Below are 13182 nucleotides of genomic sequence, written 5' to 3'. Positions count from 1 at the left end.
TTTGTTTCACTTAATTTAAATTCGAATTATTATCTAGCACTCTCGGCAACGGCCATATCACGCTGAAAACACCGGTTCTCGTCCGATCACCGAAGTTTAGCAGCGTCGAGCGCAGTCAGTACTGGGAGGAGACCACTTAGGAACACTGCGTGCCGTTGGCTTTTTCACTTTTTTTTCCTCTATTAAATTCCTATAGATATGAAAAAAGCAAACATATTTTCTTTTTGTTATTGTTTTAAAAAGATGGTCAATTTGTCTCACTTAATTTAAATTCGAATTATTATCTAGCACTCTCGGTAACGGCCATATCACGCTGAAAACACCGGTTCTCGTCGGATCACCGAAGTTAAGCAGCGTCAAGCGCAGTCAGTACTTGGGAGGGAGACCACTTAGGAACACTGCGTGCCGTTGGCTTTTTCACTTTTTTTTCCTCTTTTAAATTCCAATAGATATGAAAAAAGCAAACATATTTTCTTTTTGTTATTGTTTTAAAAAGATGATGGTTAATTTGTCTCACTTAATTTAAATTCGAGTTATTATCTAGCACTCTCGGCAACGGCCATATCACGCTGAAAACACCGGTTCTCGTCGGATCACCGAAGTTAAGCAGCGTCGAGCGCAGTCAGTACTTGGGAGGGAGACCACTTAGGAACACTGCGTGCCGTTGGCTCTTTCACTTTTTTTTCCTCTTTTAAATTCCTATAGATATGAAAAAAGCAAACATATTTTCTTTTTGTTATTGTTTTATAAAGATGAAGGTCAATTTGTTTCACTTAATTTAAATTCGAATTATTATCTAGCACTCTCGGCAACGGCCATATCACGCTGAAAACACCGGTTCTCGTCCGATCACCGAAGTTAAGCAGCGTCGAGCGCAGTCAGTACTTGGGAGGGAGACCACTTAGGAACACTGCGTGCCGTTGGCTTTTTCACTTTTTTTTTCCTCTTTTAAATTCCTATAGATATGAAAAAAGCAAACATATTTTCTTTTTGTTATTGTTTTAAAAAGATGAAGGTCAATTTGTTTCACTTAATTTAAATTCGAATTATTATCTAGCACTCTCGGCAACGGCCATATCACGCTGAAAACACCGGTTCTCGTCCGATCACCGAAGTTTAGCAGCGTCGAGCGCAGTCAGTACTGGGAGGAGACCACTTAGGAACACTGCGTGCCGTTGGCTTTTTCACTTTTTTTTCCTCTTTTAAATTCCTATAGATATGAAAAAAGCAAACATATTTTCTTTTTGTTATTGTTTTAAAAAGATGGTCAATTTGTCTCACTTAATTTAAATTCGAATTATTATCTAGCACTCTCGGTAACGGCCATATCACGCTGAAAACACCGGTTCTCGTCGGATCACCGAAGTTAAGCAGCGTCGAGCGCAGTCAGTACTTGGGAGGGAGACCACTTAGGAACACTGCGTGCCGTTGGCTTTTTCACTTTTTTTTCCTCTTTTAAATTCCAATAGATATGAAAAAAGCAAACATATTTTCTTTTTGTTATTGTTTTAAAAAGATGATGGTTAATTTGTCTCACTTAATTTAAATTCGAATTATTATCTAGCACTCTCGGCAACGGCCATATCACGCTGAAAACACCGGTTCTCGTCGGATCACCGAAGTTAAGCAGCGTCGAGCGCAGTCAGTACTTGGGAGGGAGACCACTTAGGAACACTGCGTGCCGTTGGGTTTTTCACTTTTTTTTCCTTTTTTAAATTCCTATAGATATGAAGAAAGCAAACATATTTTCTTTTTGTTATTGTTTTAAAAAGATGAAGGTCAATTTGTCTCACTTAATTTAAATTCGAATTATTATCTAGCAATCTCGGCAACGGCCATATCACGCTGAAAACACCGGTTCTCGTCGGATCACCGAAGTTAAGCAGCGTCGAGCGCAGTCAGTACTTGGGAGGGAGACCACTTAGGAACACTGCGTGCCGTTGGCTTTTTCACTTTTTTTTCCTCTTTTAAATTCCAATAGATATGAAAAAAGCAAACATATTTTCTTTTTGTTATTGTTTCAAAAAGATGAAGGTTAATTTGTCTCACTTCATTTAAATTCGAATTATTAAATAGCACTCTCGGCAACGGCCATATCACGCAGAAAACACCGGTTCTCGTGCGATCACCGAAGTTAAGCAGCGTCGAGCGCAGTCACTACTGGGAGGAGACCACTTAGGAACACTGCGTGCCGTTGGCTTTTTCACTTTTTTTTCCTCTTTTAAATTCCTATAGATATGAAAAAAGCAAACATATTTTCTTTTTGTTATTGTTTTAAAAAGATGGTCAATTTGTCTCACTTAATTTAAATTCGAATTATTATCTAGCACTCTCGGCAACGGCCATATCACGCTGAAAACACCGGTTCTCGTCGGATCACCGAAGTTAAGCAGCGTCGAGCGCAGTCAGTACTTGGGAGGGAGACCACTTAGGAACACTGCGTGCCGTTGGCTTTTTCACTTTTTTTCCTCTTTTAAATTCCAATAGATATGAAAAAAGCAAACATATTTTCTTTTTGTTATTGTTTTAAAAAGATGAAGGTTAATTTGTCTCACTTAATTTAAATTCGAATTATTATCTAGCACTCTCGGCAACGGCCATATCACGCTGAAAACACCGGTTCTCGTCCGATCACCGAAGTTTAGCAGCGTCGAGCGCAGTCAGTACTGGGAGGAGACCACTTAGGAACACTGCGTGCCGTTGGCTTTTTCACTTTTTTTTCCTCTTTTAAATTCCTATAGATATGAAAAAAGCAAACATATTTTCTTTTTGTTATTGTTTTAAAAAGATGGTCAATTTGTCTCACTTAATTTAAATTCGAATTATTATCTAGCACTCTCGGTAACGGCCATATCACGCTGAAAACACCGGTTCTCGTCGGATCACCGAAGTTAAGCAGCGTCGAGCGCAGTCAGTACTTGGGAGGGAGACCACTTAGGAACACTGCGTGCCGTTGGCTTTTTCACTTTTTTTTCCTCTTTTAAATTCCAATAGATATGAAAAAAGCAAACATATTTTCTTTTTGTTATTGTTTTAAAAAGATGATGGTTAATTTGTCTCACTTAATTTAAATTCGAATTATTATCTAGCACTCTCGGCAACGGCCATATCACGCTGAAAACACCGGTTCTCGTCGGATCACCGAAGTTAAGCAGCGTCGAGCGCAGTCAGTACTTGGGAGGGAGACCACTTAGGAACACTGCGTGCCGTTGGGTTTTTCACTTTTTTTTCCTTTTTTAAATTCCTATAGATATGAAGAAAGCAAACATATTTTCTTTTTGTTATTGTTTTAAAAAGATGAAGGTCAATTTGTCTCACTTAATTTAAATTCGAATTATTATCTAGCAATCTCGGCAACGGCCATATCACGCTGAAAACACCGGTTCTCGTCGGATCACCGAAGTTAAGCAGCGTCGAGCGCAGTCAGTACTTGGGAGGGAGACCACTTAGGAACACTGCGTGCCGTTGGCTTTTTCACTTTTTTTTCCTCTTTTAAATTCCAATAGATATGAAAAAAGCAAACATATTTTCTTTTTGTTATTGTTTCAAAAAGATGAAGGTTAATTTGTCTCACTTCATTTAAATTCGAATTATTAAATAGCACTCTCGGCAACGGCCATATCACGCAGAAAACACCGGTTCTCGTGCGATCACCGAAGTTAAGCAGCGTCGAGCGCAGTCACTACTGGGAGGAGACCACTTAGGAACACTGCGTGCCGTTGGCTTTTTCACTTTTTTTTCCTCTTTTAAATTCCTATAGATATGAAAAAAGCAAACATATTTTCTTTTTGTTATTGTTTTAAAAAGATGGTCAATTTGTCTCACTTAATTTAAATTCGAATTATTATCTAGCACTCTCGGCAACGGCCATATCACGCTGAAAACACCGGTTCTCGTCGGATCACCGAAGTTAAGCAGCGTCGAGCGCAGTCAGTACTTGGGAGGGAGACCACTTAGGAACACTGCGTGCCGTTGGCTTTTTCACTTTTTTTCCTCTTTTAAATTCCAATAGATATGAAAAAAGCAAACATATTTTCTTTTTGTTATTGTTTTAAAAAGATGAAGGTTAATTTGTCTCACTTAATTTAAATTCGAATTATTAAATAGCACTCTCGGCAACGGCCATATCACGCTGAAAACACCGGTTCTCGTCCGATCACCGAAGTTAAGCAGCGTCGAGCGCAGTCAGTACTTGGGAGGGAGACCACTTAGGAACACTGCGTGCCGTTGGCTTTTTCACTTTTTTTTCCTCTTTTAAATTCCAATAGAAATGAAAAAAGCAAACATATTTTCTTTTTGTTATTGTTTTAAAAAGATGATGGTTAATTTGTCTCACTTAATTTAACTTCGAATTATTATGTAGCATCTGCGGCAACGGCCATATCACGCTGAAAACACCGGTTCTCGTCCGATCACCGAAGTTAAGCAGCGTCGAGCGCAGTCAGTACTTGGAAACTTTGCGTGCCGTTGGCTTTTTCACTTTTATTTCCTCTTTTAAATTCCATGAGATATGAAAAAAGCAAACATATCTTCTTTTTCTTATTGATTTATAAAGATGAAGGTTAATTAAATTCGATTTATTAAATAGCACTCTCGGCAACGGCCATATCACGCTGAAAACAACGGTTCTCGTGCGATCACCGAAGTTAAGCATAGTCGAGCGCAGTCAGTACTTGGGAGGGAGACCACTTTATTAACACTGCGTGCCGTTGGCTTTTTAATTTTTTTTCCTCTTTTAAATTCCAATAGGTATGAAAAAAGCAAAAATATTTTCTTTTTGTTATTGTTTTAAAAAGATGAAGGTCAATTTGTCTCACTTAATTTAAATTCGAATTATTATCTAGCACTCTCGGCAACGGCCATATCACGCTGAAAACACCGGTTCTCGTCCGATCACCGAAGTTAAGCAGCGTCGAGCGCAGTCAGTACTTGGGAACACTGCGTGCCGTTGGCTTTTTCCTTTTTGTTTCCTATTTTAAATTCCACCAGATATGAAAAAACAAACATATCTTCTTTTTGATATTGTTTTATAAAGATGAAAGTTAATTAAATTCAAATTATTAAATAGCACTTTCGGTAACGGCCATATCACGCTGAAAACACCGGTTCTCGTCCGATCACCGAAGTTAAGCAGCGTCGAGCGCAGTCAGTACTTGGGAGGGAGACCACTTAGGAACAATGCGTGCTGTTGGCTTTTTCACTTTTTTTCCTCTTTTAAATTCCAATAGATATGAAAAAAGCAAACTTATTTTCTTTTTCACGTCGATTTTGAAAATGTTATTAAAAATAAAGGTACATTTTTATTTATTGATCAATCGATATGAAATCACTTTAAATGAGTATTTTATAGGTAAATAAGCTGAGTTCGGACAAAAGTTTGCCCAGAAAAAAATTCATTAAAAAGTGTACCGAAAAAATCGCATGTTTTTTTTCTTCAAGATACAAAATCCGTGACAACGATTTCTTATTCAAAATTGAATTTGAACAGTTTTTTGAATGAATATCGTTATATTTGCTTGAATTAAAGCAAAAAGTACAAAAATAGTGGTTTCAGTGGTTATATTTTAAAATAGTGAAAAAATTCTCAAAATGTGCTTCTCTGGCCGAGAAACGTCGATTTTGAAAATGTTATTAAAAATAAAGGTACATTTTTATTTATTGATCAATCGATATGAAATCACATTTAATGAGTATTTTATAGGTAAATAAGCTGAATTCGGTCAAAAGTTTGTCCAGAAAAAAATTCATTAAAAAGTGTACCGAAAAAATCGCATGTTTTTTTTCTTCAAGATACAAAATCCGTGACAACGATTTCTTATTGAAAATTGAATTTGAACAGTTTTTGAATGAATATCGTTATATTTGCTTGAATTAAAGCAAAAAGTACAAAAATAGTGGTTTCAGTGGTTATATTTTAAAATAGTGAAAAAATTCTCAAAATGTGCTTCTCTGGCCGAGAAACGTCGATTTTGAAAATGTTATTAAAAATAAAGGTACATTTTTATTTATTGATCAATCGATATGAAATCACATTTAATGAGTATTTTATAGGTAAATAAGCTGAATTCGGTCAAAAGTTTGTCCAGAAAAAAATTCATTAAAAAGTGTACCGAAAAAATCGCATGTTTTTTTTCTTCAAGATACAAAATCCGTGACAACGATTTCTTATTGAAAATTGAATTTGAACAGTTTTTGAATGAATATCGTTATATTTGCTTGAATTAAAGCAAAAAGTACAAAAATAGTGGTTTCAGTGGTTATATTTTAAAATAGTGAAAAAATTCTCAAAATGTGCTTCTCTGGCCGAGAAACGTCGATTTTGAAAATGTTATTAAAAATAAAGGTACATTTTTATTTATTGATCAATCGATATGAAATCACTTTTAATGAGTATTTTATAGGTAAATAAGCTGAATTCGGTCAAAAGTTTGTCCAGAAAAAAATTCATTAAAAAGTGTACCGAAAAAATCGCATGTTTTTTTTCTTCAAGATACAAAATCCGTGACAACGATTTCTTATTGGAAATTGAATTTTAACAGTTTTTTGGATGAATATCGTTATATTTGCTTGAATTAAAGCAAAAAGTACAAAAATAGTGGTTTCAATGGTTATATTTTAAAATAGTGAAAAATTCTCAAAATGTTTTTCTCTGGCCGAGAAACGTCGATTTTGAAAATGTTATTAAAAATCGAGGTTCATTTTTATTTATTGATCAATTGAAATGAAATCACTTTTAATGAGTATTTTATAGGTAAATAAGCTGAATTCGGTCAAAAATTTGTCCAGAAAAAAATGCATTCAAAGGTGTACCGAAAGAATCGCATATTTTTTTCTTCAAGATACAATATCCGTGACAACGATTTCTTATTGGAAATTGAATTTTAACAGTTTTTTGGATGAATATCGTTATATTTGCTTGAATTAAAGCAATAAGTACAAAAATAATGGTTTCAGTGGTTATATTTTAAAATAGTGAAAAAATTCTCAAAATGTGCTTCTCTGGCCGAGAAACGTCGATTTTGAAAATGTTATTAAAAATCGAGGTTCATTTTTATTTATTGATCAATCGAAATGAAATCACTTTTAGTGAGTATTCTATAGGTAATTAATTTGAATTCGGTCAAATATTTGTCCAGAAAAAAATGCATTAAAAAGTGTACCGAAGAAATCGCATGTTTTTTTTCTTCAAGATGCAAAATCCGTGACATCGATTTCTTATTGAAAATTGAATTTGAACAGTTTTTTGAATGAATATCGTTATATTTGCTTGAATTAAAGCAAAAAGTACAAAAATAGTGGTTTCAGTGGTTATATTTTAAAATAGTGAAAAAATTCTCAAAATGTGCTTCTCTGGCCGAGAAACGTCGATTTTGAAAATGTTATTAAAAATAAAGGTACATTTTTATTTATTGATCAATCGATATGAAATCACTTTTAGTGAGTATTCTATAGGTAATTAATTTGAATTCGGTCAAATATTTGTCCAGAAAAAAATGCATTAAAAAGTGTACCGAAGAAATCGCATGTTTTTTTTCTTCAAGATGCAAAATCCGTGACAACGATTTCTTATTGAAAATTGAATTTGAACAGTTTTTTGAATGAATATCGTTATATTTGCTTGAATTAAAGCAAAAAGTACAAAAATAGTGGTTTCAGTGGTTATATTTTAAAATAGTGAAAAAATTCTCAAAATGTGCTTCTCTGGCCGAGAAACGTCGATTTTGAAAATGTTATTAAAAATAAAGGTACATTTTTATTTATTGATCAATCGATATGAAATCACTTTTAATGAGTATTTTATAGGTAAATAAGCTGAATTCGGTCAAAAGTTTGTCCAGAAAAAAATTCATTAAAAAGTGTACCGAAAAAATCGCATGTTTTTTTTCTTCAAGATACAAAATCCGTGACAACGATTTCTTATTGGAAATTGAATTTGAACAGTTTTTTGAATGAATATCGTTATATTTGCTTGAATTAAAGCAAAAAGTACAAAAATAATGGTTTCAATGGTTATATTTTAAAATAGTGAAAAATTCTCAAAATGTTTTTCTCTGGCCGAGAAACGTCGATTTTGAAAATGTTATTAAAAATCGAGGTTCATTTTTATTTATTGATCAATTGAAATGAAATCACTTTTAATGAGTATTTTATAGGTAAATAAGCTGAATTCGGTCAAAAATTTGTCCAGAAAAAAATGCATTCAAAGGTGTACCGAAAGAATCGCATATTTTTTTCTTCAAGATACAATATCCGTGACAACGATTTCTTATTGGAAATTGAATTTTAACAGTTTTTTGGATGAATATCGTTATATTTGCTTGAATTAAAGCAATATGTACAAAAATAATAGTTTTAGTGGTTATATTTTAAAATAGTGAAAAAATTCTCAAAATGTGCTTCTCTGGCCGAGAAACGTCGATTTTGAAAATGTTATTAAAAATAAAGGTACATTTTTATTTATTGATCAATCGATATGAAATCACTTTTAATGAGTATTTTATAGGTAAATAAGCTGAATTCGGTCAAAAGTTTGTCCAGAAAAAAATTCATTAAAAAGTGTACCGAAAAAATCGCATGTTTTTTTTCTTCAAGATACAAAATCCGTGACAACGATTTCTTATTGGAAATTGAATTTGAACAGTTTTTTGAATGAATATCGTTATATTTGCTTGAATTAAAGCAAAACGTACAAAAATAATGGTTTCAATGGTTATATTTTAAAATAGTGAAAAAATTCTCAAAATGTTTTTCTCTGGCCGAGAAACGTCGATTTTGAAAATGTTATTAAAAATCGAGGTTCATTTTTATTTATTGATCAATCGAAATGAAATCACTTTTAGTGAGTATTCTATAGGTAATTAATTTGAATTCGGTCAAATATTTGTCCAGAAAAAAATGCATTAAAAAGTGAACCGAAAAAATCGCATGTTTTTTTTCTTCAAGATGCAAAATCCGTGACAACGATTTCTTATTGAAAATTGAATTTGAACAGTTTTTTGAATGAATATCGTTATATTTGCTTGAATTAAAGCAAAAAGTACAAAAATAGTGGTTTCAGTGGTTATATTTTAAAATAGTGAAAAAATTCTCAAAATGTGCTTCTCTGGCCGAGAAACGTCGATTTTGAAAATGTTATTAAAACTCGAGGTACATTTTTATTTATCGATCAATCGATATGAAATCACTTTTAATGAGTATTTTATAGGTAAATAAGCTGAATTCGGTCAAAAATTTGTCCAGAAAAAAATTCATTAAAAAGTGTACCGAAAAAATCGCATGTTTTTTTCTTCAAGATGCAAAATCCGTGACAACGATTTCTTATTGAAAATTGAATTTGAACAGTTTTTTGAATGAATATCGTTATATTTGCTTGAATTAAAGCAAAAAGTACAAAAATAGTGGTTTCAGTGGTTATATTTTAAAATAGTGAAAAAATTCTCAAAATGTGCTTCTCTGGCCGAGAAACGTCGATTTTGAAAATGTTATTAAAAATAAAGGTACATTTTTATTTATTGATCCATCGATATGAAATCACTTTTAATGAGTATTTTATAGGTAAATAAGCTGAATTCGGACAAAAGTTTGTCCAGAAAAAAATTCATTAAAAAGTGTACCGAAAAAATCGCATGTTTTTTTCTTCAAGATGCAAAATCCGTGACAACGATTTCTTATTGAAAATTGAATTTGAACAGTTTTTTGAATGAATATCGTTATATTTGCTTGAATTAAAGCAAAAAGTACAAAAATAGTGGTTTCAGTGGTTATATTTTAAAATAGTGAAAAAATTCTCAAAATGTGCTTCTCTGGCCGAGAAACGTCGATTTTGAAAATGTTATTAAAACTCGAGGTACATTTTTATTTATCGATCAATCGATATGAAATCACTTTTAATGAGTATTTTATAGGTAAATAAGCTGAATTCGGTCAAAAATTTGTCCAGAAAAAAATGCATTCAAAGGTGTACCGAAAAAATCGCATATTTTTTTCTTCAAGATAGAATATCCGTGACAACGATTTCTTATTGGAAATTGAATTTTAACAGTTTTTTGGATGAATACCGTTATATTTGCTTGAATTAAAGCAATATGTACAAAAATAATAGTTTCAGTGGTTATATTTTAAAATAGTGAAAAAATTCTCAAAATGTGCTTCTCTGGCCGAGAAACGTCGATTTTGAAAATGTTATTAAAAATCGAGGTTAATTTTTATTTATTGATCAATCGAAATTAAATCACTTTTAGTGAGTATTCTATAGGTAATTAATTTGAATTCGGTCAAATATTTGTCCAGAAAAAAATGCATTAAAAAGTGTACCGAAAAAATCGCATGTTTTTTTTCTTCAAGATGCAAAATCCGTGACAACGATTTCTTATTGAAAATTGAATTTGAACAGTTTTTTGAATGAATATCGTTATATTTGCTTGAATTAAAGCAAAAAGTACAAAAATAGTGGTTTCAGTGGTTATATTTTAAAATAGTGAAAAAATTCTCAAAATGTGCTTCTCTGGCCGAGAAACGTCGATTTTGAAAATGTTATTAAAACTCGAGGTACATTTTTATTTATCGATCAATCGATATGAAATCACTTTTAATGAGTATTTTATGGGTAAATAAGCTGAATTCGGTCAAAAATTTGTCCAGAAAAAAATTCATTAAAAAGTGTACCGAAAAAATCGCATGTTTTTTTCTTCAAGATGCAAAATCCGTGACAACGATTTCTTATTGAAAATTGAATTTGAACAGTTTTTTGAATGAATATCGTTATATTTGCTTGAATTAAAGCAAAAAGTACAAAAATAGTGGTTTCAGTGGTTATATTTTAAAATAGTGAAAAAATTCTCAAAATGTGCTTCTCTGGCCGAGAAACGTCGATTTTGAAAATGTTATTAAAAATAAAGGTACATTTTTATTTATTGATCAATCGATATGAAATCACTTTTAATGAGTATTTTATAGGTAAATAAGCTGAATTCGGTCAAAAATTTTTCCAGAAAAAAATGCATTCAAAGGTGTACCGAAAAAATCGCATATTTTTTTCTTCAAGATACAATATCCGTGACAACGATTTCTTATTGGAAATTGAATTTTAACAGTTTTTTGGATGAATATCGTTATATTTGCTTGAATTAAAGCAATAAGTACAAAAATAATGGTTTCAGTGGTTATATTTTAAAATAGTGAAAAAATTCTCAAAATGTGCTTCTCTGGCCGAGAAACGTCGATTTTGAAAATGTTATTAAAAATCGAGGTTCATTTTTATTTATTGATCAATCGAAATGAAATCACTTTTAGTGAGTATTCTATAGGTAATTAATTTGAATTCGGTCAAATATTTGTCCAGAAAAAAATGCATTAAAAAGTGTACCGAAGAAATCGCATGTTTTTTTCTTCAAGATGCAAAATCCGTGACAACGATTTCTTATTGAAAATTGAATTTGAACAGTTTTTTGAATGAATATCGTTATATTTGCTTGAATTAAAGCAAAAAGTACAAAAATAGTGGTTTCAGTGGTTATATTTTAAAATAGTGAAAAAATTCTCAAAATGTGCTTCTCTGGCCGAGAAACGTCGATTTTGAAAATGTTATTAAAAATAAAGGTACATTTTTATTTATTGATCAAGCGATATGAAATCACTTTTAGTGAGTATTCTATAGGTAATTAATTTGAATTCGGTCAAATATTTGTCCAGAAAAAAATGCATTAAAAAGTGTACCGAAGAAATCGCATGTTTTTTTTCTTCAAGATGCAAAATCCGTGACAACGATTTCTTATTGAAAATTGAATTTGAACAGTTTTTTGAATGAATATCGTTATATTTGCTTGAATTAAAGCAAAAAGTACAAAAATAGTGGTTTCAGTGGTTATATTTTAAAATAGTGAAAAAATTCTCAAAATGTGCTTCTCTGGCCGAGAAACGTCGATTTTGAAAATGTTATTAAAAATAAAGGTACATTTTTATTTATTGATCAATCGATATGAAATCACTTTTAATGAGTATTTTATAGGTAAATAAGCTGAATTCGGTCAAAAGTTTGTCCAGAAAAAAATTCATTAAAAAGTGTACCGAAAAAATCGCATGTTTTTTTTCTTCAAGATACAAAATCCGTGACAACGATTTCTTATTGGAAATTGAATTTGAACAGTTTTTTGAATGAATATCGTTATATTTGCTTGAATTAAAGCAAAAAGTACAAAAATAATGGTTTCAATGGTTATATTTTAAAATAGTGAAAAATTCTCAAAATGTTTTTCTCTGGCCGAGAAACGTCGATTTTGAAAATGTTATTAAAAATCGAGGTTCATTTTTATTTATTGATCAATTGAAATGAAATCACTTTTAATGAGTATTTTATAGGTAAATAAGCTGAATTCGGTCAAAAATTTGTCCAGAAAAAAATGCATTCAAAGGTGTACCGAAAGAATCGCATATTTTTTTCTTCAAGATACAATATCCGTGACAACGATTTCTTATTGGAAATTGAATTTTAACAGTTTTTTGGATGAATATCGTTATATTTGCTTGAATTAAAGCAATATGTACAAAAATAATAGTTTTAGTGGTTATATTTTAAAATAGTGAAAAAATTCTCAAAATGTGCTTCTCTGGCCGAGAAACGTCGATTTTGAAAATGTTATTAAAAATAAAGGTACATTTTTATTTATTGATCAATCGATATGAAATCACTTTTAATGAGTATTTTATAGGTAAATAAGCTGAATTCGGTCAAAAGTTTGTCCAGAAAAAAATTCATTAAAAAGTGTACCGAAAAAATCGCATGTTTTTTTTCTTCAAGATACAAAATCCGTGACAACGATTTCTTATTGGAAATTGAATTTGAACAGTTTTTTGAATGAATATCGTTATATTTGCTTGAATTAAAGCAAAAAGTACAAAAATAATGGTTTCAATGGTTATATTTTAAAATAGTGAAAAAATTCTCAAAATGTTTTTCTCTGGCCGAGAAACGTCGATTTTGAAAATGTTATTAAAAATCGAGGTACATTTTTATTTATCGATCAATCGATATGAAATCACTTTTAATGAGTATTTTATAGGTAAATAAGCTGAATTCGGTCAAAAATTTGTCCAGAAAAAAATTCATTAAAAAGTGTACCGAAAAAATCGCATGTTTTTTTCTTCAAGATGCAAAATCCGTGACAACGATTTCTTATTGAAAAT

The 13182-nt window shown here is 31.4% G+C and overlaps 9 non-coding genes and 12 pseudogenes across 9 annotated transcripts; all 21 read left to right on the top strand.

The window, feature by feature from the left end:
* Window positions 1-44: 44 nt before the first annotated feature.
* LOC149597514 (5S ribosomal RNA) lies at window positions 45-161 on the top strand (annotated as a pseudogene).
* Window positions 162-295: 134 nt separating this feature from the next.
* LOC149597513 (5S ribosomal RNA) lies at window positions 296-414 on the top strand (annotated as a pseudogene).
* A 137-nt stretch (window positions 415-551) lies between these two features.
* Window positions 552-670, top strand: LOC149597512 (5S ribosomal RNA). The gene has a single exon (XR_016377940.1). It is a non-coding gene; the product is annotated as a 5S ribosomal RNA (ribosomal RNA).
* Window positions 671-807: 137 nt separating this feature from the next.
* LOC149597511 (5S ribosomal RNA) lies at window positions 808-926 on the top strand. Its single transcript, XR_016378922.1, has one exon. It is a non-coding gene; the product is annotated as a 5S ribosomal RNA (ribosomal RNA).
* Window positions 927-1064: 138 nt separating this feature from the next.
* On the top strand, window positions 1065-1181 carry LOC149597510 (5S ribosomal RNA; annotated as a pseudogene).
* A 134-nt stretch (window positions 1182-1315) lies between these two features.
* Window positions 1316-1434, top strand: LOC149597509 (5S ribosomal RNA). The gene has a single exon (XR_016378724.1). It is a non-coding gene; the product is annotated as a 5S ribosomal RNA (ribosomal RNA).
* Window positions 1435-1571: 137 nt separating this feature from the next.
* Window positions 1572-1690, top strand: LOC149597508 (5S ribosomal RNA; annotated as a pseudogene).
* Window positions 1691-1827: 137 nt separating this feature from the next.
* On the top strand, window positions 1828-1946 carry LOC149597507 (5S ribosomal RNA). Its single transcript, XR_016377938.1, has one exon. It is a non-coding gene; the product is annotated as a 5S ribosomal RNA (ribosomal RNA).
* Window positions 1947-2083: 137 nt separating this feature from the next.
* On the top strand, window positions 2084-2200 carry LOC149597506 (5S ribosomal RNA; annotated as a pseudogene).
* A 134-nt stretch (window positions 2201-2334) lies between these two features.
* LOC149597505 (5S ribosomal RNA) lies at window positions 2335-2453 on the top strand. Its single transcript, XR_016377937.1, has one exon. It is a non-coding gene; the product is annotated as a 5S ribosomal RNA (ribosomal RNA).
* Window positions 2454-2589: 136 nt separating this feature from the next.
* LOC149597504 (5S ribosomal RNA) lies at window positions 2590-2706 on the top strand (annotated as a pseudogene).
* Window positions 2707-2840: 134 nt separating this feature from the next.
* On the top strand, window positions 2841-2959 carry LOC149597503 (5S ribosomal RNA). The gene has a single exon (XR_016378723.1). It is a non-coding gene; the product is annotated as a 5S ribosomal RNA (ribosomal RNA).
* Window positions 2960-3096: 137 nt separating this feature from the next.
* Window positions 3097-3215, top strand: LOC149597502 (5S ribosomal RNA; annotated as a pseudogene).
* A 137-nt stretch (window positions 3216-3352) lies between these two features.
* On the top strand, window positions 3353-3471 carry LOC149597501 (5S ribosomal RNA). Its single transcript, XR_016377936.1, has one exon. It is a non-coding gene; the product is annotated as a 5S ribosomal RNA (ribosomal RNA).
* A 137-nt stretch (window positions 3472-3608) lies between these two features.
* On the top strand, window positions 3609-3725 carry LOC149597500 (5S ribosomal RNA; annotated as a pseudogene).
* A 134-nt stretch (window positions 3726-3859) lies between these two features.
* LOC149597499 (5S ribosomal RNA) lies at window positions 3860-3978 on the top strand. The gene has a single exon (XR_016377935.1). It is a non-coding gene; the product is annotated as a 5S ribosomal RNA (ribosomal RNA).
* Window positions 3979-4114: 136 nt separating this feature from the next.
* On the top strand, window positions 4115-4233 carry LOC149597498 (5S ribosomal RNA). The gene has a single exon (XR_016378910.1). It is a non-coding gene; the product is annotated as a 5S ribosomal RNA (ribosomal RNA).
* Window positions 4234-4370: 137 nt separating this feature from the next.
* Window positions 4371-4473, top strand: LOC149597497 (5S ribosomal RNA; annotated as a pseudogene).
* Window positions 4474-4595: 122 nt separating this feature from the next.
* Window positions 4596-4715, top strand: LOC149597496 (5S ribosomal RNA; annotated as a pseudogene).
* Window positions 4716-4851: 136 nt separating this feature from the next.
* LOC149597495 (5S ribosomal RNA) lies at window positions 4852-4954 on the top strand (annotated as a pseudogene).
* A 121-nt stretch (window positions 4955-5075) lies between these two features.
* Window positions 5076-5194, top strand: LOC149597494 (5S ribosomal RNA; annotated as a pseudogene).
* The last annotated feature ends 7988 nt before the right edge of the window (window positions 5195-13182 follow it).

Source organism: Phalangium opilio, unplaced genomic scaffold, assembly GCF_054372755.1.
Source record: "Phalangium opilio isolate 3A_F unplaced genomic scaffold, DU_Popi_V2 ptg000360l_1, whole genome shotgun sequence".
Taxonomy (NCBI): domain Eukaryota; kingdom Metazoa; phylum Arthropoda; class Arachnida; order Opiliones; family Phalangiidae; genus Phalangium; species Phalangium opilio.
Note: the sequence above shows the minus strand (reverse complement) of the source record. Positions and strands in the feature narration are given on the sequence as shown.